The sequence below is a fragment of the Lissotriton vulgaris genome, chromosome 11 (genome assembly GCF_964263255.1).
Source record: "Lissotriton vulgaris chromosome 11, aLisVul1.2, whole genome shotgun sequence".
NCBI classification, from domain to species: domain Eukaryota; kingdom Metazoa; phylum Chordata; class Amphibia; order Caudata; family Salamandridae; genus Lissotriton; species Lissotriton vulgaris.
In genome coordinates, this window is record NC_141699.1 from 281069649 (window position 1) to 281095618 (window position 25970).

General features: G+C 45.4%; 1 protein-coding gene across 1 annotated transcript in view; it reads left to right on the forward strand.

Moving 5' to 3' along the window:
* Positions 1-2566: 2566 nt before the first annotated feature.
* LOC147679671 (serine dehydratase-like) overlaps positions 2567-25970 on the forward strand; it is a 162979-nt gene continuing 139575 nt past the window's right edge. The window contains exon 1 of the mRNA XM_086943255.1: positions 2567-2777. The gene's annotated coding sequence lies outside the window, so the exon portion shown is untranslated. The remainder of the gene's footprint in view (positions 2778-25970) is intronic.

Here is a 25970-nt window from a genome sequence, read left to right on the forward strand (position 1 = left end):
ACTTAGAAAAAAATTCAAGTAAGCATTTAAACTGAACTGCATTTACCAGATGCTAAGGGGCAAACTGTGCTGGGAGGTGAAGCAGTGTGCTCCCATCCTCCCTTGAGCCAATGAGCTGACGAGCTTTTGGAGATGCACCTTTGCGCCAGCGAGAGGTACTGAAACCTGAGAGGATTGTGGCAGCTTTCTCAGCAACCCTAGATGAATTTCGTTTTTATCTCTACTGATGAAGGATAATATCTAGAAACACGTGTCTAGAGATGAACAGCTCTAACCTGCACCAACTTTGAGGAAACACTTCAACAAAAATTCAAGTAAGCATTTAAATTGAACTGCGTTTACCAGGATGCTAAGGGGCGAACTGAGCTGGGAGATGAAGCAGTGTGATCCCATCCCTCTTCTGTTTAAATCTATAATTATACAGAAAACGCAGGGGCTGCAAAATCACATAATTCCAGTGGCCCTGATTATATGCAGATGTGAATATATGATGGATTTGCTGTGATGATTCTAAAGGTCCATCAGGAAATTAGGGACATGGAGAGTATGTGCCTCATTTGTTTACGTGAAGACAGGGGTTGGCATTGGGCATAAAGCACCAGAAGACAAGTGACGAACTCAATCGACTCTTGCACATATCATCCAACAGCCAGCATCAAGAATTATGGATGAATAAGCACGGGCCCAACTGAGCCACCAAGCAGCGGGCACAACAGTCTAATGAGGGGACAGACTTTATACCTGGATGCCCCCAACCTTCTGAGACATCCTGACAAATCGCTTTCTCCTCATGCGACGGGAGACCATGCCTGGAGCAGAGTTCCTCTACCAACATGATGAAGGCCATAAACATATTTAACACCTGCCCAGACCGACAACAGACACCTTATGCTCGCTTCAACCACTGGACTACACAGTGAACTGGAGAGTAGACTTTACTGGAGGAAAATCTTTCTCCTCCCTCACTCCGAAGACCTGGAACGCCCTGTCTCTACATCTCAGGCAATCACTGTTGTTGCCTCAATTCAGGAAGGACCTCAAGACCTGGCTCTTCCACTGGACTGCAGTCTCCCCCCTCGCCACCCACTCAGCACCTTGAGACCCTTCTGGTGAGTAGTGGTGCTTTACAAGAACCCTGATTGATTGATTGAAGCTACTAATGCGATGAACTGTTCTCACTCGAAGTCCTGCTTGACCTCCGTGGCCAAGTCAGGGACGACCAATGGTTAATTTGTAAAAAAAGTACGTGCGGTGGCTCTCCTCAGGAGGCTGCTTGCACCATCTTCCTGTCTCCTGTTACAGCCGCCTAAAACAGAACCAGCTAATCAAAATGAAAAACACTACAAGCAGGGAGAGGATGTGGTGTAATGACCAGAGCTACCGATTTGTGGGCTTGGGGAAACAGGTTCGAGTCTCGGTGTGGCTCAACCTCCTGTGATTCTGGGCAACTCATTTAGGGCCATATGTATCATTGAAATTCGCATTCGCAAAGGCCGAAATTCGCAGAATTTCGGCCTTTGCGAATGGAAATTCGCAAAATGATATGTATGAAGGAAAATCCAATGCAAAATAAGGAATCGCAAAATTTGTGATTCTTTATTTTGCGATTGCATTTAAGGAATAGCAAATTATGCGATTCCTTAAATGCAATGTAAGAAGGCAAAACAATTTGCTAAATAGACTTAAGGAATCGCAAATTACCACCAACTTCTAGTTGGTGGTAAATTGCGAATTCCTTGAAAAATGCACATTTTTGCATTTATCAAAATGCCATGTGACGCACATACATGCCCTTAGGACATGTATGTGCACCACATGTGCACCTATGCTTATTTCAGGGGTGCAACAAGGTGTCCTTTGGACACCCCTGCACCCCTGAAATTATTCTCAATTTGCGATTAGCAAATTGCGAATTCGCAAATTGAGAAAAAATTCCCATTCCTTCCTATGGGCCTCCTGGCCCATAGAAATGAATGGGAAAGTATTCCTTAATTGCGAATTCGCAATTAAGGAATATCACTTAAAAAATGTGTTTTTCTTGATACATACCATTTTGCGATTCTGAAATAGCGATTTCTTAAAAATCGCTATTACAGAATCGCAAATTGGTTCCTTGATACATATGGCCCTTAATCTCCTTGGTGCTATTAGAGCTGGTGTTGATGGTTAAGTGCCAGTGCCAGTGCTGAGCACCGGAAACCAGCAACTCAAATAAGCACAGGGAGGCCCCTCCTTCGTAATCTGGACAGAAATAACTGACTTTAAAGAAAAGATACACAACCTGCAACCATATCAAAATGAGGCGAAACAACATTGCGAAGTAAAAAAAAAAGTGCAAATTCGTTGTTCTTATTCACAACGCAGCGGCTCCCCGTAAGTGCGCTGTATCAAACTCAAACGAATAAACAGCTGTACATTTATAAAACTGCACATTTAGAGTTTTATGAAAGTTTAATACTGCGGCTGGAAAGATTGAAAGGTTATAGGGTTAAAGATTAATAATTGTTCGCCGATTACGAAACTGCGAGGGAGCGGGCAAGTCGGATTGCTGACTTGCACATTTATTATCAAATGCTGGCACAGTAAGGCGGCAGGCAGTAAATATCTGGAGACCTGCCTGAACTAGGAAGGATATATTTCAGGGAGCCGCCTGACTCTATGCAGACGCCAAAGACCGACCGTCGAGAATCAGCGCGTGAAGTATACCCCGGAGAGGGAAGTGAGGTAGCCACCCCGGAGAAGGAAGTGAAGTAAAATACCACGGAGAGGAAAGTGAGGTAAGCAAGAGGCCCGAGAAGTCGACATCTTAGAAATGTCCTGTACAGAGCGCCCTTTACAGGGGTTTGCTTACTCTAATTCTGTTCAGGGTTCGTTGGACATTTTTTGGAATTTGGGCAGCTGATATTCACGAGCTCTCTCTATTTTCTAACTTCTGTACATTGCTGCTGACGTCCACGTTGTCTAAGGCAGACATTGGCTGCATCCCGAATCTTTTTCTCCCTGATAACTGAAAGTTTCCTTAACCAGAGAGTAAACGCTGAATCCGCACAAAGTTGCATTTGGTATAGAGATGGGCGAGTTAACATGGAGAGCCGAGTCAAAGGTCTAGCTTGACGCTTAGAGCGCGTGCATGAGAGCTGAGTCCTTAAAATGTTTCCTAAGTAAATCATTCAACAAACATAAGGTAAAATATTATAAAGTCTCTTCAAGTTTCAAAAAGGCGTATGTATTTCTTTAACGCGTGGAAGCTGATATTAATATGTCCCATTATAACACTGTACTGAGAAGTACTTAATAAAAGTGACAGTTTTTAAACAAGAATCATTAGTGAGCTAAGAAGTAAGGCAGTTTTTCTGTAAACCCTGTACTGGCCCAGATTATTATTTTTTGATAATCAACTTTATTAGTTTTATAAGAACAAAGAAAATTCATTGGTTGCAGTTCAATAGACTTAAAAGGAAATATGACAGAGTTGGTTGATGACAAAGATAGAGCAATGCCATCCAGCACAGCAGTCCGCACGATAGTTACAGCATGACATAAATGAGAAGGAAGACAGATCATCATGGTGGCAGCTTGTTAAACCATTTACCCCACACTTTGTTAAATAAGTCCGGACATCCCGAGCCTCGAATAGGGCCTCTTCCTGGATCCCACACCAGTCCACTCCACTCCTCCATTGCTGCACCGTAGGTGCCTTGGCGTGCGACCAAAGCGCTGCTATGTCCCTCTTAGCCACCGCCACAGCTGTCCCTAAGAGGCGCTTATCCACCCTAGAGCCATCCAGGCCATCAAAGACCCCCAGCAACATACGCAGAGGGTCGTATGGAACCTCCCAGCCCAAGGCCTGCGTAAGCTCAAGCTCCACCTCCCTCCAAAACAGCATCAGCACCGGTCAACACCATACCATGTGATAGAAATCGGCAGGGGCTGAGGCACACCGCGGGCCAGAGTGGCGTTTGTCGAGTGAGTTTCCGGTCCCATCCCACGTGCCGTAGGGCTGTACGCCAGGCCTGAAACACCGTCCTGGTGACCGAGACCATCGCCTGTGGCACTGGGCTACCATAAAGAAGCGCCTGGACCAACGCAGTGAGTTCCACACGATAGGCAGGGTCGGACCAGCCGCCCGCATACCAATCGTGGATGACGATACGTTTCATGGCCAGGTAGTAGAGGTGAAGATGGGTCACCCCATACCCCCATCAAAGGGGGGAATACGGCAGTGTGCCAGGGATACGCGTGGTCTCCCGCCTCCCCAAAGAAACCGGGTGAGGACGCCGTCAAGAAACCAACTATTTGGAAGGAGGACCGTGATGTTCTGCAGTATGTAAAGGAAACGGGGAGGACCATCATTTTGAAGAACGCACTCCTGCCCAGGGGGTTCAGGGGAAGAGTCTGCCACCTCTTGAGGTCTGCCTTCATCCTGACAACCAAGGGCGTGATGTTCAGGGCCCACTCAAGCTCCGATAGAAGAGCTACCCAGACGCCGAGGTATTTGACCGAGTGCCTCCTAAAGGGGATAATCGACTGCCAATCATAGCAGTCTCTGGAGAGATGCAGTGGGACCAGAGTGGACTTTTCCGCGTTTAGACAAAGTCCAGAGACCCTCTCAAAATCCGAGAGGACCTTCAGGGACCTGGGGACAAAATGTTCGGGGTCCGTCAGATAGAGCAGCACATCGTCCACATAGAGGGCTATTTTGTCCACTTGGCTCGAGTCCCAGGCCCAGCCATGAATAAGTGGGTCTTGTCGGATGAGCGCCGCCAGGGGCTCCATTGCCAATGCGAATAGGAGTGGCGAGAGTGGGCACCCCTGACGTGTGCCCCTTCGGATCGGGAAGGCCTCGAAGAGCTCTCCGTTAATAAGTACACGGGCTCTGGGCTGGTGTAGAGAACTTTGATGAGATGGCGGAACGAGGGACCGAAACCCATCCAGGCCAGCACATCTTGTAGGTGAACCCCATTCACCGTGTCAAAGGCCTTTTCAAAGTCTATGAACAGGAGGGCTAGATATGGGGTTAGCGATCGCAATGGGCCAGGGCCAGGTTGAGGTGACGAATGCAGTTGCGGGTGCCTCTCGCCAGCATGAACCCGCATTGGTCGGGGTGGACCAGGTCCTGCAGGAAGAGCCGGAGTCTCTGAGCCAAAACGGTGGCGAAGAGCTTAGGCTCCGTGTTGATCAGCGAGATCAGGCGGTAGTCCGCGCGACTCAGGGACGGCGGCTGCGTCTTCGGGATAACCATTATTGTGGCCATATCCGACTCAGGTGGGAATGCGTCGGTCTCTGCTACATGGCGGAAGAGATCCAGTAGGTGGGGGGCCAAAATATCCCGAAAGCCCGTGTAGTACTCCTGAGGGTACCCGTCGAGACCTGGCGTCTTCCCAGGGTGCAGGAGGTAGATGGCGTCCTGGACCTCCTCTAAGGTGAAGGGGCGGTCCAGAGTGTCTGCTGTCTCTTGAGAAAGAGAAGGCAATCGGGTACCAGTTTCATCCATCATAGCAGCCAGAGGAGCGCTCAAGGGTCGAGCAGCGTAGAGGTGCGCATAGAAGGTACCAAAAGTTTGTGCTATAGCAGCGGAGGTCACTTGGGGGGTCCCATCGTCTGAGCGTACCTCAGGAATAATACGACTGGCCCAGATTATTATAGTGGAACATTTTAGTCTATTAAATCAAACATAATGTTTTTGTTCAACTGGTATTCTGAACTCACATAAGTGGTTTCATATGTGATAATGAAAAAAAAAGAGTTTTGCTGAAATAAAAGATCAGACAATGTAAGCAGGAAAGCCACAATTTATCCAGGTTTTCTGGTTTCACTTTGTACAAATCAGTCACTAAATGGATATCTATTTGTCTTTCCTTTTTTGTGTTAAAGGTTGGTTTTTTCCTCTTTGTGCATTTTTCTGCAGTTTTTATTAAGAGCAAACTCGGCTTGGAGCGCTTTACATGAGCAACAGTTACTTTACACAAAGTTGCATTCATTTTTTATTGCCACGGGGAGTTTAAGTAATTTGCCCAGAATCACAGGATGTTGAGCTGATGCCAAGACTTGAACCTTGTTCCCCCATTCCAAAGATTACACCTCTGGCTGTAAAACAGCCCCCTGTTTAGGGAGAGGGTGGCAGGCAGCCACATGAAGGCCCGGCTCGTATTTAGGCTCAGGGTTCCAACAGGACCTCCAGCCGAACCAGAGACAGGCTTCAGACTCGAATAAGTGACGTTACAACGCATGCTATTACATCGCATGCCGTTGCAACAGAAACTTTTACTCCGACTTTCTGTTGGGGGCCGCTGGAAGTGGGAATAGATTCATTTTCTATTCCAACTCCAGTGTCTGCAACAGTAGGGAAGGTATTGGAGTTAAATCCAACACCTTATACCCACTGCTGCACCCCTTTTGCGTTGCAATGACATGCGATGTAAAGGCATGCGTTGTAATAGTTTAGTTGTAAAGGCTGTCTCCCTTCAGACTCAAGCCTGGCTCATCCACCTCTAATTTGATAGTACTTATAGTAATACGCATTGATAAATCAAGTGGGAGTAAATATGGGGCTAACATCCCCCCAACTTCTAATGAGCACTCTTGCTTTGGTGTTAGTATGATTTTAGTTTCCATAAAGATCCTACCCAATAAAATAATACACTCACCTGTAAAGATCAGACCTTTAGAACTAGAACTTTGGAAAAACAATTGACAGGAAGTATTCTCATTGCTCCCAATCTGAATTACTCCAGCCTGGAACCCTCTATTGCCAGTCAGTATCTTCATTGGCCTTCAAATTTAATTGAGCACCATTGCCAATCGATTTTCGCATTGCCCAAGTGTGCAAAGCACGATCACCAGCCAGTATGCATAGAACCATTGCCATTCAATACATTATTGCTTCTGGTCCTTAAAGCACCATTGCCATTCCTGGACCCTCTTTTACCATATGAAAACAAAACCATTAATAGTTAGTATTATCACTGCCTAGTATTCAAAGCTCTATCACAAGCTAATACCCACATTACTCCAGCAAATCACGGGTTCCGAACTAGCACTCTTGGTCCCAGTACGAAAAGCACTATTTTTAGTAAATATACTTACTGTCTCCAGTAAGCAAAGCCCCTCTATCAGCCAGTATTAATATTACTTTCAGTATGCAATACACCACTGCAGTGTCAGTACCATTTCCTACGTAAGAAAATCACAATTGACACACCAACATGCCCCGGTATGTAAAGCACATTTGCCTGTATTTATCCTCTTTGCTTTCAGAATGCAAAGCACTAATGCAATGTCATTTCCACACCAGCCTTAGTTTCCATGCAATTTCTCCCCCACGTGGCAATGGGAACATTGAACTTTATAAATATCACGACTCTGCGTCTTTATATGAGAACATTTCAAAAACGTACCAACCTCCTGTGACCAGTGGAGATTTACCTTTGCATTGGTGCTTTTTTATCTATGACAAAAATAAAGCACAAATGTAATGCGTCTGCATTGGTGAACCAGAGCCACCGTCTAGGGCCTACCAATGTAGGGTTGGGTGCCAGGAGGCTGGGCTCACTAGCTCTGAGAGCAAGCTGCATGCTAAGGTACATCTAGTGAATGGAAGCCCACTTGCTGCTCCTTCCTTAGCTACTAACCTGAAGTGTGTGGTTTAGGTTGCACTAGAGTGAAGGCTCCGGCTTCAACACGTGCATCCTGGCATCCAAGTGTGATGTTGAAACAGCAGCATTTCACTAGCTGCTTGTTATTCTAGCCAGCACTTTATCTGTAAAAGAATAGGTGCCAGGGCCCAAAGTTTTGCTCAGGAGCCTACGGTTGGTGCTATTGAAGGTTGGAGTACTGAATACCAAAGTTGCACAGGGTTGGACAGGCCCTTTATTCTACCAGACAGTCCCTAGGTGGGCTGGAGTCCATGGAGGCCATCTATAAAAAAACAGTGCCAATCCTCAGTCAAATCCCCCCAGATTAATTGCAGAAGGTGCAGCGAGGCTTCAAGGGTGGGAAAATAAGAGAGAGAGATTGAGAGGGGAGACAGAGAGTTGTCAGAGAAGCAGAAGAACGATATGTCCCTGTGCTGGTCAGTTCTATTACTGCCTGTACAAGTGAACAGGGAAGCCATTTTAGAACATGTGTGAGACACTGGTGAAAACAAGTTCTCCAGCTACGTGATGGCTTCACCGAAAATAGGAATATTTGGTATCAAACATCTCGTATTCTCAAACCCATCCTGATTCAAGTGGTGGATTTGTGAATACATGCACACAGGGGGCACCATAGAGGTGCCCCCTGAAAACCAACCAATCTTTGTTGTGTTGGCTGACTGGTCTCTGCCAGCCTGCAACGCAAGACAGATTTCTGACCTCCCAGGTTGAGGGCCTTTGCTCTCAGGAGGTCAGAAACAAAGCCTGCCTGGGAAGAGACTGTTCACACCCCCTCCCTCAGGATGTCATGCTGATTATCACTTCTAGGCTGGCACTTCAAATAAGCCCCCACCTTTGAAATGTGATCTAGCTCCTTTCACAAGAGAGGAGACGACCCCTCATTTGTCCAGAGCCCTTTGGCAACTGAATAAGTGGGAAATGATCTAGTCAGGTAGGCTTTCCCACCCCCAGGCTGGTACCAGCCATAAGGTGGCCTAACCTGATGTGGGCAGAACTTTTCAGAAGAGGCTATCATTGTGTTGGCACACTTAGGTACTCAGGCAACAGCGTTCTGCGACCACTTCCCACAAGAAGTGGTCAACTTTTAAAAACTTTTTTGTTCTCCGTTTAATCCCTGTTTCCTATTAGCACTGTTATGTTCTGATAAGCGCTGGGATGCCTATTGGTAACCAGGCGCTATACAAAACTCGGAATAATAATAATAATAATAATAATAATATAGGTGCTGTAGTGACCCCAAGGGTAAGTAGCCCATTGGCTACTACCCTACACATCCCTATTGCCGCTAAATTCAGAATTAAGGAGACCCCCTGGCACCAGGAAATCAGATCCTTCTGGCCTGAAGAAAGAAGACAGATGTGAAGAGTTGCACAGCAAGAACAGAAGAACCATAAACTGACTTAGCAACAACACTGCCAGCCTGCCTGCTGACTTTACCAACTGTGCCAAAAGCCAACTTGTCCTGCAGCTGCTGAGTCCCCAAAGTCTGAGAGACCTGCCAGTACTTCGTCTAAGATCTAAGACCTCCCAATGGAGAATGGAACTGTCCTCTGCAGACAGAAAAGAAGAACTGTCAGGCCTCCGTAACTACCAAAACCCGATGTCGTCAAGCATCACTGCATCCACGCCCATGTCAAAGCGGGACCACAGTTTCAGCTTGGTCCCCAAGCCCTGCAGGTCCTGAGTCCGCTGTGGAGTGCCTCCTTGTGAATTTCCCAGTGTCACCTGCGTCTCTGAGTGCAGGCCCCTTCAACTGCGAATGTTGCGGAGGGAGAAACCCTACACCCCAAAGACCCTCGGCACTCGGACACCATGTCCCGAAGAGAAGAAGACCAAATGTGTCCCCAGGTCCCCCAACATCGCAAGACTCAAAGACACTTCTGGGCTTCGATGGAATAACCTCTCAGTTCACTTCTGCAGCCTCTTTGTGACTGGACCAATACTCACGGGTTTGCGTTGGTGTAGAGTAGAGTCGAGTGACGTAGAGTGGAGTATTGTGGAGTGGTGTAGAGTGGCATGAAGGGAATACACTGGAGTAGAGTTGAAAGGCTTGGAGTGGAGTAGAGTGTTGTAGAGGAGAGTGAAGTGGCATAGAGTGTCATGGATGGAGTAGAGTGTCATAGAATGGAGGGGCATAGAGTGGAGTAGAGTGTCACAGAGGGAGTAGAGTGTCATAGATTGGAGGGGCATAGAGCGGAGTAGAGTTGAGTGGCGTAGAGTGGAGTAAAGTAGCATGGAGTGGTGTAGAGGGAGTTGCGAAGAGTGGAGTGGCATAGATTGGAGTGGAGTGTCACAGAGTGTTGTCATTGGTGAGTTGTCGAGTGGAGTGTCGAGTGCAGTGTCATCAAGTAGAGAGTCATCAAGTGTCACAGAGTGGAGTGTCATAGAGTAGAGTGGAGTAGACTGTTGTAGAGTAGAGTGGCATAGAGTTGAGTAGAGTGTTGTGGAGCAGCATATAGTGTTGTAGAGTGGAGTGACATAGATTGGCATCATGGAGTAGAGTAGTGTGTCATAGAGTACAGTGGAGTTAAGTGGTGTAGAGCGGCATACTGGAAATTGCGAATAGTGAAGTAGAATGCCATTGAGTGGCATGGAGTGGAGTAGAGTGTTGTCGAGTAGAGTGTCATAGAGTACAGTGGAGTGTCATATAGTGGAGTACTTACTTACTTTATTATACAGTTAATAAAAACCGTAATGTACAAACAAAACAATAAATGATAGAATAAAATTGTAAAATGTATAAAATCATGGTCAGATTCTTAGTGCTGAGCATTATGCAGTGCAGTTAAAATAATATTGACAAACTTCCCAGCTCTTGCTAGGGCCTGGCCTAAATTGTTGCTAAAACACAAGGCCGATGCTTCCCTACAATGTCTTAGTGACTGTTCCCGGAAAACAGGAATCAGTAAGCGGCGTTGGTTGGTAGCAAAGAATGGGCAGCAGCATAACAGGTGGAGCCAGGACTCGTGTATGTAATTGCAAAGCTTGCAAGTGGGCTGCTCGTTCCACCAGGCCCACTGCGGATGGAAGTCAAAAATTGGTAGGGTTAGCAGTCTCATGTATAGTATTTTGTTGCGAGTCTGGGGATTGAGGGAATAGTTAAAATATGGTTGAGGTTTCCCCTTGATGTATGATTCGTTCAGGGCTGTGAAAAGACCATTTTTAGAGAGCCCGGCAGCGTCTGTCTGGAATGAAACTGAAATGATTTGATTTGTTATTGTTTTTTTCCACATTGACAGGGGGATAGTTGAGTTAGTGAGGGAGGTGGCTTCAATCTTTAGTGTGGAAGTGGCAAGGTGCAACTGTTTGTGCCAAGGGGAATGTTCGTCTTTGAACGCGGCTTGTAATTGTTCTTTCAGAGATTATCCTGGAGCTCGTAAAGTGTGAATATAAAATTTAATTAAGTCTTCCAGGCAATAGAGGTTTACGCATGTCAGGCCCAGCTCAAGTCTCAACCTCGACCTCCATGCGTGTTGCGGGACAGAGAAGATTTTCTTGTAGGTTTTTATTTGTAAGTTTCCCAGAAATGCATCCATTTTTCCGGGGAAGGCCAGGTGGCCGTAGGTCACTGCAGGTAGTAGTTTGGCCCGTAGCACCCTTATGATTGGTTCGGCTGAAGGGCTGTGCAGGTGACGGTTCAAACACCTCAGGCTGTGGATGATCCCCATGCCCTTAGGCCTTAAGTGTCTAAGGTGTGCTGCTTGGTTTGCCCTAACGTTAAACCAGACTCCTAAGTAGTTGTAGCTGGTGCAGGTCGCTATTTGTAAACCCCCTGCTCTCCAAGTAAGATTTTTCTTTTTTTTGTAGTTCCCAAAGATCTGGTATTGGATTCATTCATCAAAAGATGATTCTTTGTATTGTACTTATTAAGAGCGGTGAGCGATCTTTGCAGTCCGATTTTCGTGTGGTCCATGATAATAATATCATCGGCATATTGCATTGTCTGTAGACGTATCCCGACCAGTTTTGGGGAGGCCAGGGCTGCGCCTGCCAGTTCTTTAGGTAAGTCGGCAGTGTAAAGATTGAATAGTTGCGGGGCTAGTACGCAGCCTTGTTTTAGGCCGTTTTCAGTTCCAATTTTTGGGGATAATGTTTGTGCACTTGTTTTGATCCTAACCCAAGTTTAGGATGCAAGGATATCAAAGCTGAGAGAAGAGGAGATGGTATCCCCCAGGAATTTAATTTGTGCCATAGCGTCCCGCGATTGACTCTGTCGAAAGCTGCTTTAGACTCAAAACTGGCTGACTGGGTAACGAAAAACACTCAATTAAAAATCACTATTGGCCCACAAGCCCTCCTAAATCATTGGCCTATTCTCTTGAGAGATTTGCATCAGGCTCTGGGGGGCTCATCTGCCGATCAAAATAAATGGACTCCAAAGGCTCTCAACCAGGCTTCAAACCAGGAAACACCTGAAAACAAACGAAGGAGGCAAAATGGCCTAAATAGAAGGCAAAAAGGAGAAAGAGCAGCCCAGCGAGCCACAAAAGGGCCACATCAAGCAGCCAGCAAGAAACGTGCATGGGCCCAACGGATCAAACGCATTGAGGAAGCCTGGATAAAAATGTTCTCCCTCTTAAAAGAAAGAAATTCGGCCCGATTTTGGAGACACATTAACCAGCTCAGTAACAACGGCCAGACTAAAGAAAACGAGGTCCCTGAGAACGTATGGGTGGAGCACATCAACCAGCTTTATAACGGCGGGGTAGGGGAGGTGTCACCCCCCTCCCCGCCCCAAGCTCCACTCAATGGAAACACCCTGGGCCTGGCCACATCTGAAATCGCAGTAAGTAAGATCATCAGCCGCATCAAGAACAATGGGGCGCCAGGGCCAAACGGAATACCTGCAGCAGTCTTTAAAATATTCCGGCAGTTCTGGGCAGAACTACTTACACCCCTCTTTCGACATGCTTTCCTCACAGCCTCAATTCCACCTTCTTGGCAGGGCTCAATACTACACCCAATTTATAAAAAGGGCAATCACTCAAACCCGGCCAATTATAGATTAATAGCTTTGTTGGACATTGAAGCCAAAGCCTATGCCCGTGTTTTACTGACGGAACTAGAAAATTGGGCCAGCGAAAACAACATCTTGCCTAACTCCCAGCCAGGCTTTAGAGCGGGCTGCTCCACGATGGACAATATAATAGCACTGTCCTACCTGTCATGGAGAGCCACCTTGGCCAACCAGCTACCTTTATTCTGCTGCTTCGTGGACTATAGCGCAGCTTTCGACAGAGTCAATCGCGAGACGCTATGGCACAAATTAAGGGGCTTATTAGGATAGCGGATTTTACGCATCCTCTGGGCCAGCGGAAGCCACCGCCGGGCCGGAGGATGCGGAAAATCCGCTGCGGACCCACTAAAAGACCCACCGCCACATTAGGATGGCTGGTGGGTCCTGGTTTCAGTCTGCTACTTTTCCGCCGCGGTTGGCTTACAACCGCAGCGGAAAAGCTCTAATATGGTGGCGGTGTCTCTGAGACACCGCCAGCCATATTAGGATGGGTGTCAAAACATGCTTTTCCGTTGCGGGTTTTCCGCCGTGGAAAAGCATGTGGAACTTCACTGCAGGGGCCCGTTGCGGGGCCCCTGGGTGAAGGGGGGTGGGGGGTGCACAAGGGGGGTACCTATGGTTCCCCCCTGCATTTGTATGCAGAAATCGGCAGGCACAGCACGGTGCCTGCCGCTTTCGGCATACAAATACAATGTATGCATTTTTACCACTGCGGCGAGTGCAGCTTGAAGCCGCACCCGCCGCAATGGTAAAAATAGAGGATGTGACCGCCAGGGTGGCAGTCACATCCTAATTGCACAGGAGGGAACTCCGCAGGCCATGCAGAGGTTCTCTGCTACTCTGGGGTCCGTCCGCGATCCTAATTGGCTCCGAAATTAAATATAGTGGAGTATTGTCGAGTGTCATAGTGTGGACTGTGGTAGAGTAAAGTGGAGTGGCATAGAGTAGAGTAGACTGTTGTAGTGTAGAGTGGTGTAGAGTGGAATTGAGTGCTGTAGAGTGGAGTGGCATAGAGTGTCATAGAGTGGAGTGGTGTTGAGTGACATTGTGGAGTAGAATAGTGTGTCAGAGTAGAGTGGAGTAAAGTGGCATGGAGTGGCATAGTCGTAGTTGCCTAGAGTATTGTACAGTGTCATAGAGGGGCATGAAGTGGACTAGAGTGTCGTTGAGTGTAGATGCAAAGAGTGGCATAGAGTGGAGCAAAGTTTCATAAAATGGAGTGGCATAGAATGGAGTGTTGTAGAGTGGAGTGTCATTGAGTGGAGTAAGGTGTCATAGAGCGGAGTTGAGTAGAGGGTAGTTGAATGCTGTAGAGTGGAGTATAGTGTCGTAAAGTGGCATGGAGTGTTGTTTCACAGAGTGTTGTGGCATAGAGTGGAGTACTGTAGAGGCAGAAGGGCGTAAAGTTGAAGGATGAAGAGTGATCGGCTTGTTGCAGAGTGGCACAAAGTGGAGTGGCATAGAGCAGAGTGGGGCAGTGTACAGAGGAGTGGAGTTTCGGAGAGTGGAGTTGCATGTCATGGAGTAGAGTGTTGTAGAATGAAGCATAATGGTGTAGAGTGGCATAGAGGGGAGGAGCATAGACTGGAATAGATTATTGTAGAGTAGAGTATTGTAGAGTGTTGTAGAATGGAGTAGCAAAGTGTGGAGTATGCATGGTGTGGTAGTGCACTACAGACAACCCATTTTCAATCGAAACGACCATTACATTTGCAGAGAAATCCAATTTTACTGATAAAAGTATAATCACATAAACAATAACGTGTGGAAATGTCAGGATATGTTTAGATCATAGTAAAACATTTGTTTCCACCACACTTCAGAATTACAAAAAAGTGTTTAATCTATGCTTTCCTAATTCTGATATATTCTGGAATATCTGAATAGTTCACTTACAGACATTTAAGGGCCATATGTATGATTCCAAATTGCGATCGCAAACGCCGAAATTCGCAGAATTTCAGCGTTTGCTATCGCAATTGGGCTTAGTGGTATGCATTAATAAAAAACTGCAGCGCAAAATAAGGGCAAAATTAGCGATTCCCTATTTTGCGATTGCATTTAAGGATTCGCAAAAAAATGCAATGTAAGAAGCACAGAGAAAGTACAATTTGGCCTTAAGGAATCGCAAATTACCACCAACTTCAAGTTGGTGGTAATTTGCGTTTTCTTTGAAAAATGCATTTTTTGCATTTTTTAAAGTGCAATGTGGCGCGCATACATGCCCTTAGGGCATGTATATACGCCACATGTTCACCTATGCTTATTTCAGGGGTGCAACAGGGTGTCATTTTGACACCCTTGCAACCTTGAAATTGCATTCTCAATTTGTGATTCTCTAATTGCTAATCGCAAATTGAGAATGTCTTCCCATTCATTCCTATGAGCCTCTAGGCCAGTGGTTCCCAAACTGTGCTCCACGGCAACCCGGTGCGCCGTAATGAGGTGCCAGGGTCGCCGCGGACCGTCTAGGGTGACCAAACGTCCATAAATTTCACTGACCGTCTTTTGTTTGTAATTTTAGCCATCCCAGGGAGCAGTGCTGCTCCCCTGTGGGAGGCCTCACCCCCGCTGATGGAGCCGCCTCGCAATCCTCCTAGAGCACACGACCAGCCCCTCCCGCCCATTGTCATTCAGTATGCCGATGATTGCCACACACAGAATGACAATGGGGCAGTCTGGGGTGTTAAAGCATGTGGTGGCCTCCTCCTTCCTCAGTGTACAGAAGTACAACAAGCATTTACAATGCAACGGTTTCGCCTTTGGAAAAGTTAGAGCTATTGGCATTGTAAATGACAACATTTTTATTTATGTGTTGGCTTTGACAACATAAATAAATGGCATTGTCATTTACAATGCCAATAGCGTAATCTCTCGCAAATGCGAGACCTATAGCATTTGCAATGCAATAGGTCGCGTATTTACGCGAGTTTGAGCTAATGATATTGCAGATAACAATGCGTTTTATTTATGTTTCAAAAACCAAAACATAAATAAAAGGTCTCTCACACTGCTGTCTCTCACACACTGCTGCCTCTCACACACCATGCTCTCCCACACACCATGCTCTCCCTAGAAGACTCACATTGCTGCCTCTCACACACCATGCTCTCCCACACACCATGCTCTCCCTAGAAGACTCACACTGCTGCCTCTCACACACCATGCTCTCCCACACACCATGCGCTCCCTAGAAGACTCACACTGCTTTGTGCTGGATAGTGCGAGTTGATAGCCTGTAGCTATAGGAACTGGTTACTTCTAGATAGGGAGCAGATGTAGCGATCTGATAGGTTTGCTTGCGCAGTTAATTGTTGGCTACAGAAAACTGTAAGGAGGGGGGGTGGAGATGGTATGGCCAGAGTGTATAATCATGGCACTTAAAGTACTGGACAAACTGTGATTGAGTTAGTGTCGATGGGAAGCATGAATCGGACAGAGCAATTATTTTTGTGCAGCGCGAGACATCACACAACCCACCCCTGCAAACGACGGGAGGGGGGGCAGGAACGGGAACACGGACAGCGGGAGGGGGGGCAGGAACGGGAACATGGACAGCGGGAGGGGAGAGGAGAACAACATACGAGCACACAACACCCCACTGTATGGGGCTCTTCAAACTGAGCACACACCCATCAGAGTGGCAGAAGGTGAACCCAATGGGACACAGTGTAACACACACATATAAAAACACACAGGGACACACACACATACAAATGCACACACAAACACACTATACCCACTCACGCCCTTCTAAGCGGCACAGAACAGCATCCACTATTTGCACTATTTTTCTAGAAAAGTGCTAAAGTTTGGAATTATTGCTTTCACTGAGCCGGTAACCCTTTAGTATTCTTACACTTAGTATCATGATATTAGCATAACACTACCTTGCACAATCTAAAGCTCTTTTAAACAACACTGCGGTAGCAATACCTATTTACAAATAAGTCCCTAATGTTAATCTTGGCACAATGCACACAAAAAATCTTAAACAGTGTCAAGTTGACCTGGTCTTTCCAGTCTGAGATGTTTCTTTAGAAAGCACCAGACATAATTAGCTTTAGAAGCACCTTCATTTGATGGAAAGACTGCAGTTTTTACATTTTATAACTTGTTACTTGCGATTCTCGGACGAGCTGCTGAACAGGGACCCCTGTTAGGGGTTTAAAAATGGATCCTTTCATATGGCAGCTGTGACTTTTTTACTGCAGTCCCTCTGCCCGCCGGGGGGTAATGCTCTCTGCAAGCAGCCCGCCTTCTGGAGCCAGCAGTCAGATGTGTGCTGCTCGGCCTTCACTCTTTTGATTACAACAGAGCCTTCCGTGGAGATCTGTGTAGGTCACGGGAGAAAAACATAAGTTCCCTTCTTGACTGATTGTGTCTGACCTCGGCTGTCGAGCTGATTTCATTAACCGTGCCATTCATTAGGCCGTCTCCACCGACCAAGCCACGGATACACACAATGGTCTGGCCTGACAAATCGACAAACATTAAATGCATGTTGCAGACCCACGCGTTTAGTAGAGTAATGGCTACGTCACCTAATTAATATTTATGAGCACTTTCAATGCGTGAGGCACTTTCACCATCGACAACTTTTCTTTCATTTCCTCTTCATTGACTTGTGACGTAGCCACACATTTCTTTGGGTGGAAAAATGATACTTTTTGTTTACCGTATCGGTACATATTTATTTCTAACAAAACATGAACTTAATTGGGACATTCTAGCAAATTTCTTAAAACTTTTTTTTTAATATAAAAAACTACGCTCCTTTAATACTGTGTCAAAAGACGTCACAAGTTAAGGAGGGTGCGCTATATGCAGTCTACCAAAGACCACACACCGGTCAAGCGGGGCGCCGGGATTCTAAACCAGGCCTTCCGGTGTAGACAGTCTAGTCATTAAACGACATCTGCTTTAACGGGATGTGACAAATTAATTCTCCTGTACCTTTAATTTCACATTGAGCCATTTTTCATTCTCGCACTAAACTAATAATTGTCGAGCCTGTCCCGGGGGACAGAGATGTTCATTTGTGACGCGCGCCCCCGGGCAATGGATGCGGAGAATAATTGGACTTTGTGTCTGGTCGGCCGCTGCGATAGAGAGCGGGGCTGGGCCACTGATAATGAATAGCCCGTTAAGGGGCTGACAGCGCCATGATTACAACCAAACGCGCCTTTTGCCCTCTCTCTCGGTCGCAGAGATCAGCGATGACAAAGTGTCTCTCAAATACAGCGCAGCAAATGGGGGCTCGGGCTTGCTTGAGGGTGGTGTGGCTTAATATTGAAGTGTTGGGCGGGGTTATCCAGGAAACTAAACGGGTGCATTTTGGAGGAGGACGAATTGTTTAACTTAAAAAGTGAAAATGCTTTTCTCTCTCCTTTGTGTACCCCAAACCCGGGAGCCCCAAAGTGCCACGGGCGTAAACACAAGGCATTTTTCATATCACCAACAGTTTTCTTTCGATCACACCTAATTGTTGTTCGCTGCTGCCCGCGAGTCGCAGACGGTGGAAGGGATCGCATGAAATCCAGTTAGAGCACATTTGTTTCCATCTGCCCGCAAATGCGCGTCTTACACGTCTGTGCATTAATAGGCTTAGGGTCAGTAATGCGAGCTGCGGCCGGGGCGCTGGGCTGCGCTAATCTGCTCTGCTGGAGCCTGGAAGCCGGGCAGCCCCGGGGTGTGAGGGCCCTGAGGAAGGCCTGGTGCACGAGGGCACCGGGGAGACGCTGGTGCGCGGGGGCACCGAGGCAACATAGTGTCTGCTTTGAGGCAATGCTAGGGCACAAGGGCAAGTTCACGGGGAGACGATGGAGGCTAAACAAAGTATAGAAAGTTCTCCCCTGCAGCTCGCCCCTGCTCTGTCTCTCCCGGGGAGGGCTTGGACTGCTCACCGTGCTCAAGAAGAACGAGGCAACAATGAGGAAAACCGCAAGCACCAAAAAAAACAAGTCAGGTCCCGGGCCGGCAGCCAATCACAGCGCGGCCCGGGAAATGACGTCACGGAGGTGTCCCGGGCCGGCAGCCAATCACAGCGTGGCCCAGGACAAAGGGGCGGGGCTTAAAAAAAGTCAGAGAAACGCCCCCGAATCGCGTTTTCAGGGGAAAGCGTGATTGACAGCCTCTGTCTCCCAATGGCTAGCGTCCATTTATGGAGCTAGCCAATGGGAAACAGAGGCGGTCCGAACATCCCTACTGTAGACAGAAGTTTTCGATCTGGGAGGGGCACTGCGTGCCCCTCGCCAGGTCGAAACCTAAAAAGCGGGGATTTACCTATGCCTCTATAAACAATACTGAAGAAGACATTTAATGCTGAACAGAGGGACAAACCACTAGTTAATTAGTTTACCCAGACATTTAATTTATGTCATTGACTTTTTTTCGTTGTGTATTTCACATTTTAAGGGCGAGAAAAATACATTATCAACTTCACATTAAGCCAACCCAAAAAAATTTTTGGGGAGGAAAAAGCACAAAACAACATATAATACAATTAATGTGTAGAAAAAGTAAATAAACAAACCATACCAATGTGCATTTACAAAAATGTTGCCAACAGTCATAAAACCATTATCATAAAACAGTACAAAAACATTATCATTAAGTCAATGCGTTGATTTTCAGGGGGTAAGTCCTATTCACTACACACCCAAAATCCTGTCCCGATATTATTGCAGTAGTTCATATTATTAACAACAGGAATGATAACCAAAAAATCAAATTTTTTGACAAGCGTGAATGACTCAATGCCTGATTAAATGCCGACGCGTTTCGAATCCCAATGTTCTAATCATCGGATTCTCATCAGGGCGGGGAATTATATCCGCAGGTACTGTATAAAAGAAATAAAAAGGGAATTATTTAGGAAGGGTCCACCTATTAAGGAAGAAAAAAAAAAGGGGGGGGGGGCTTTTTCGCATCAATGCATCAAAGGATGCAACATACCTTATGTGACCAATGCGTACTGGTCTATAAGTCTCTTTATTGAAATGTCATCGAACAACCATGGAAATCAACCTGCGGGAGAGCGAGATTGGTCTAGTAAGTAATGGTATTCTGCTTGGAGGCTGACACCAGTTGTATTGGAAAAATACAGGCAGGTGGATTTACCTTAAATTCTGAATGATTCCAAACTGGGTTCGCAATTAAAATGTTGGATTTTTGATTCCAGTGTTAAGTCCCCATTTGGCCATCTACAAGAAGAATATGAATTGATCTTAGCGCGGTGACCGACTTAAAAAGTAACGAAGCCAAAGGTAGAAAAGCATAGAAAAGCTTACTTGTTTGTTAACTTGATTGTTGAAGGGGATTGTTTCTGAAAGGCGTCCTGGTTGTTACCCGAGTGGGTCGGGATTGACAAAAAGTGTCTTCCCTATCAGACAAAGAATTGATTAATTCTTTAGCAGGAGACGCGTCTCCTGCCTAGCATGGCAGAGAAAGATACATTGTCCTTCACGGAAAGCCACATACAAAGTCTCATTGAATCATCTCCTTTTTCCAATATAACTTTGAGTACCTCAGCCAAACAGCAAAATGAGGCAGATAAATTAACCCGTCTTCAAAAAAAGCATATACGAACTGAATTACACGGCCACTTCCTACTTAAACACCTTAAAGCTGGAACAATCCCTTGGGGACTCCAGGTGAAGAATATTCCGGTGATCTTCACTGAAGACGCGGATTACAAAAAAGGTTTCAATCAAATTAATACGAAATGTAGTAGGGACCTTATGGTCCATACTATTGAGACAGCTCAACGTATTTGTAGTCAAGAAGAGAAAGAAATTGAAGAGCTGATTAAGACTATATCCGACAATCAAACGGTTACGGAAGCCAAGATTCTCCTAGATAAGATTGAAAAGGAAATACAGCTTTTTAAGGATAATACACTAAATATTAAAGCATCTCAATTTGAAAGGGATTCCAAATCGTTTAAATTGGAACAAGTGTATCCATTCTTGAAGGAAGACTTTTACACATCTGGGGAATCAAGGGGGGCCTTAACATCATTTCAAGGTAGATCTAGGAACAGGTTCCTCACATTTTCAGACACAACATCGTCTGACTCGTCGTCGGATTCTCGACAAGACAACTCCAAGAGACGAGGGGCTGCAACATCATCTCCTTTTTTAGGCAGGGGCGGACAGTCACGAGTCCGCTTCAAACAGCCATGGGAGATGCGGACTCGCAACAAAACCTACAAGAGTTAGAAAAATCAACCATAGTCAATCTTTCTAACAGACAACTGACTAAAGATGAAGAAACACTTTTGTCCCTGGGCCTCAAGTTTGTCCCCAATAAAAGAACGGACTTTACCCAACTTAAATTGGAGGCATTAGATTTTTGTCGCAAGATCAGGTTGAAGGTTTCTTCGCTGATGCCGAAGTGATGTCTAATCAGGAAACCACAGGAATGAGGGTCAAATCAAGATTCACTCCGACCCAAAATATCCCTAAACAAGTTATGGCCTTTGAGCAAGCCGTCCTTTCCTCCCTCTCTAAACTAGAAAAGCAAAAAAGTTTTGTACATAAAAACATCACTAGAGGAGTAACATCTGCCATTCAAGATCTTAAATCAGATACGTCCATTTTAATTAAACAAGCGGACAAGGGCGGGGCAGTAGTTATTTGGCCTCGCACCATGTATCTAGAGGAAGGTACAGCACATGTTAACAACCGAGAATGGTACAGACCAATAAAGGAAGATCCCATCAAGGCTATACAAGACAAGATTGCAAACATTACAAAGGCAGGACTGGAGGAAGGATTCGTAGGCCCCAAGGAATTTGAGTTTTTGAATAAAAAATCACCAAGAACGCCAGTTCTTTATTTTTTACCAAAAATTCACAAGAACGATATAAAGCCACCGGGCCGACCAATTGTGTCGGGGTGTTTTTTCTTAAAACCTTTCTTACCGCAAGTCAAGTCATACCTCAGGGATACAACTGATTTCATCACTAAGATACAGGGACAATCATTTAATGAAACAACACACATGATGGTGACTCTTGATGTCACCTCACTTTACACTCAAATCCCTCAAGACGAGGCGTTGCAGGTCTTAGAATTATATCTTGACCAACGGGAGAGACCGCACAGAGTGCCTACTTCATTTATCCTATCATTAGCTGAGATAACGTTACGCAGCAACTATTTCAAGTTTGAAAATGAGTTTTTTGTCCAAATAAAATGCATCGCTATGGGTTGCCCATACGCACCTGAGATGGCGGTACTGTATATGGCACAGTATGAACAAAGATTCATATATAATAATAACCCATTTTCTGGCCACATAAATCAATGGTTGAGATACATTGACGACATCTGGCTCCTGCGGCAGGGGAGCCAGATTGAACTCGACCAGTTCTACAATTGGCTAAACTCGAGACACTTGGACATCAGCTCCTCAATAGAGTCCAGTAAAAGTAAAATGACGTTCCTTGACATCACAGTAGGCATCCGCGACGACATTCTGACAACAACCTTGCACAAAAAAGCAACTGATAGAAACACCATCCTCCATTATAAAAGCTCGCATCCACAGTGTTTGAAGGAAAATCTTCCTTTTGGCCAAATGTTAAGAATAAGGCGAAATTGCTCGGATGTGGCAGACTTTGATCACCATGCAACAAATTTTTGCACTGAGATGGCGAAAAGGGGTTACCCAAAAAAACTCCTCAAACATTCAAAAAAACGTGCAAGATTCACCCCGAGGGAAAATCTCCTTCATAAAAAAGAAAAAGGTGAACTCAATGAATTGGTGTGTGTTACAACTTATGGATCACACACAAATCAATTCAAACGCATTATTTTGAAGAATTGGCATCTATTGGAGGATTTGCAACATCCCCTAAAAAAAACCATTTTCGCCATGCGCAAAAATAGGAGCATTGGACAACAATTGATAAAAGCTGACAGCCACATCCCAAAACAAAAGAGTGATTTGATAACACATTCGAATTTAAAACCAATAAGCTGGCACCACAAGTGTGGCAATTGTGTATCATGTTCGACCACAATGCGTCAATAATGGGCTGAATGTGCTAAGTGAAGTTAATAGAATATAAGCACTCCAGCCAAACTTCCAGTAAAAACTGACAATAAAATATGTCCCCTTTTTTTAGGCTCACTACAACTCCCATAATTCTTAGTGGCATGGGTCATCGGCCCTTGTATGCCTTGATTGGCGCCTCCAGTCAGGTGACTGAAGGGTTAAGCTTACAGCAATTCACCCGCGTTTGTTCGCTGCTGCCTTCACATCATCGTTTGAGTCGACCGCACGCTAGTTATTATTCACGGTAAGACTCTGCCTTAAACATACACGCAAACTCCGTCTTCATTACGGTTCCAGGCATGCATTCACTCACGTCGTTGTTTTTTCAGGATTAAATCCGGCAGTGGAATAAACGGTTTCCTTTCACATTCGGAGTGCAATATTCTGCACCAAGGGTCTCAAGTAACGGTAAGACGCCTTGCGCTTTTACAACAATCTAAACCCGGCAGTTCGTCTTTGGTTTTCATTTCCGCAAACACCGCCATTCACTGGCTGTTCTTGCTCGTTCCTTTCCAGGACGCCTTTCAGAAACAATCCCCTTCAACAATCAAGTTAACAAACAAGTAAGCTTTTCTATGCTTTTCTACCTTTGGCTTCGTTACTTTTTAAGTCAGTCACCGCGCTAAGATCAATTCATATTCTTCTTGTAGATGGCCAAATGGGGACTTAACACTGGAATCAAAAATCCAACATTTTAATTGCGAACCCAGTTTGGAATCATTCAGAATTTAAGGTAAATCCACCTGCCTGTATTTTTCCAATACAACTGGTGTCAGCCTCCAAGCAGAATACCATTACTTACTAGACCAATCTCGCTCTCCCGCAGGTTGATTTACACGGTTGTTCGATGACATTTCAATTAAGAGACTTATAGACCAGTACGCATTGGCCACATAAGGTATGTTGCATCCTTTGATGCATTGATGCGAAAAAGCCCCCCCCTTTTTTTTTCCCTCCTTAATAGGTGGACCCTTCCTAAATAATTCCCTTTTTATTTCTTTTATACAGTACCTGCGGATATAATTCCCCGCCCTGATGAGAATCCGATGATTAGAACATTGGGATTCGAAACGCGTCGGCATTTAATCAGGCATTGAGTCATTCACGCTTGTCAAAAAATTTGATTTTTTGGTTATCATTCCTGTTGTTAATAATATGAACTACTGCAATAATATCGGGACAGGATTTTGGGTGTGTAGTGAATAGGACTTACCCCCTGAAAATCAACGAATTGACTTAATGATAATGTTTTTGTACTGTTTTATGATAATGGTTTTATGACTGTTGGCAACATTTTTGTAAATGCACATTGGTATGGTTTGTTTATTTACTTTTTCTACACATTAATTGCATTATATGTTGTTTTGTGCTTTTTCCTCCCCCCAAACTTTTTTTGGTTGGCTTAATGTGAAGTTGATAATGTATTTTTCTCGCCCTTAAAATGTGAAATACACAACGAAAAAAGTCAATGACATAAATTAAATGTCTGGGTAAACTAATTAACTAGTGTTTTTTCCCTCTGTTCAGCATTAAATGTCTTCTTCAGTGTTGTTTATAGAGGCATAGGTAAATCCCCCCCTTTTTGTACTACAACAGGCCCTACCTACCCTCTTCCCTACAGGGCCAAACCCCTCCTCTCTCTTCATTCAGTGTACAGAAGGGCATTCTGTTAGAAAAAAAGTAAAACGCCCAAGCTGCAACGTTAGAGAAAACTTCATTTAAAGAAGCCTGTAAAACAAGTTAAAAAGAACGGGTTATCGTTCTCTCTCAGTCTGGTCATTTTAGAACTGAAGTATTTTCTAAATTATATTCAACAAAGCCATGGTTGCTGCTTTTTTAGGTCTCGCCTGTCGATGCGCATGCGCATCGAGCTTGCGAGTCTATGGTGGCTTATCCACTCTTTATCCAACTTGCAAGGAATCGTGGCGATTCCTTGCAGTGCACGAGAAATTTAAGCTCAATGCGCATGCGCATTGAGCTTAAATGCGCGTGCACATGCCCCCAGCCGCCTGCCTTGCCTACTCTCTCTCTCACAGCCTCCCCCAGCTCCGCCCCCTCACTTCTTGATTGCACGGCCGCTAGGCCATGCCTCCCCTACTCTCCTCCTCCTACTCGCCTCCTCCTACTCTCCTCCCCTCGCCGTCTGTTCCCGCACTCCTCCCACACCCCCGCTCCGCCCCCTCCCCTGCCTGCCATGTCGCGTCGCATTTCTCCTCCCCCCTCCCCACAGCAATGCCCTCCGTTCCTACTCTCCTCTTGGCACAACAGTTCTCCTGTGCGCTGTAACCGGCCCTTTGTCTTTTAAACTGACTTGTTGTTTAAGCACTGTATTAGTTTAATTTCTATCCTTCAGTGTGTTTTACTTAAATTGTTCAGAAACATGAAGAGTCGCTCTTACTTCTTAGTATACATTTACTAATTAGTTTATCAAGATACAAGAAACATATTTATATATATTTTTCTTGCGTAAAGTAAACCAAAGTATACTTTCATCACAGCTTCTACTTGAGTCAACTGCGGACATCGTTGAAGCAACATGGCGGCGGTGTTTGCTGTTGATGCTGCCAGGCCAATACTTCGGACAAGTCCTCAGATACTGAGGCGGACAAGCGAGATCCGCCCCGTCACGTGCGACAACCTCAGGCTGCAAGCCCTGGCTATTTTTGTCAACATTACAACTTTGCATGAATTCTTAGCCCGTTACGAGGATGTTTAAATGTGAAACTTCACGTGCCAAATGGCAAAGTAATGTTTGTAAAACAGGCGTGATAGTGTCACATTTGGTAAGCGGAATTTCCCAACTATTTAGAAGTATTTACATTCGTTTTTCATGTCACGAATCATATAGGCCAGTAAACCTAGTCTCTTTTCTCCATAAACACTGTAGCAATTTTGGAATCTTGATTCTGGTGCTTTTGAAGAACGCTGTATCAACTAAGCATTAACACATTTTCACGAAACTAAATCATCGCAGTTTATCGTGTAGAGGACCAACGCATCAATTTAGAGTCTAAAAATCAAATATTGTTACCTATTTACGTTAATTCTTTGACGCTGACGTAGTTTAAAAACTCCAACTGAACTAATTTCATACGCGTTTTTTTTATAGTCGCTTAACACAAGCACCAGAACCACCAACCCATCATGGCAGACACGTTTACACTACACTGGCGAGGGCTACCGTAGTCCCTTTTTAGTGTCACCGCTTGCTCGTCCGTCACTGTTATTCGGTG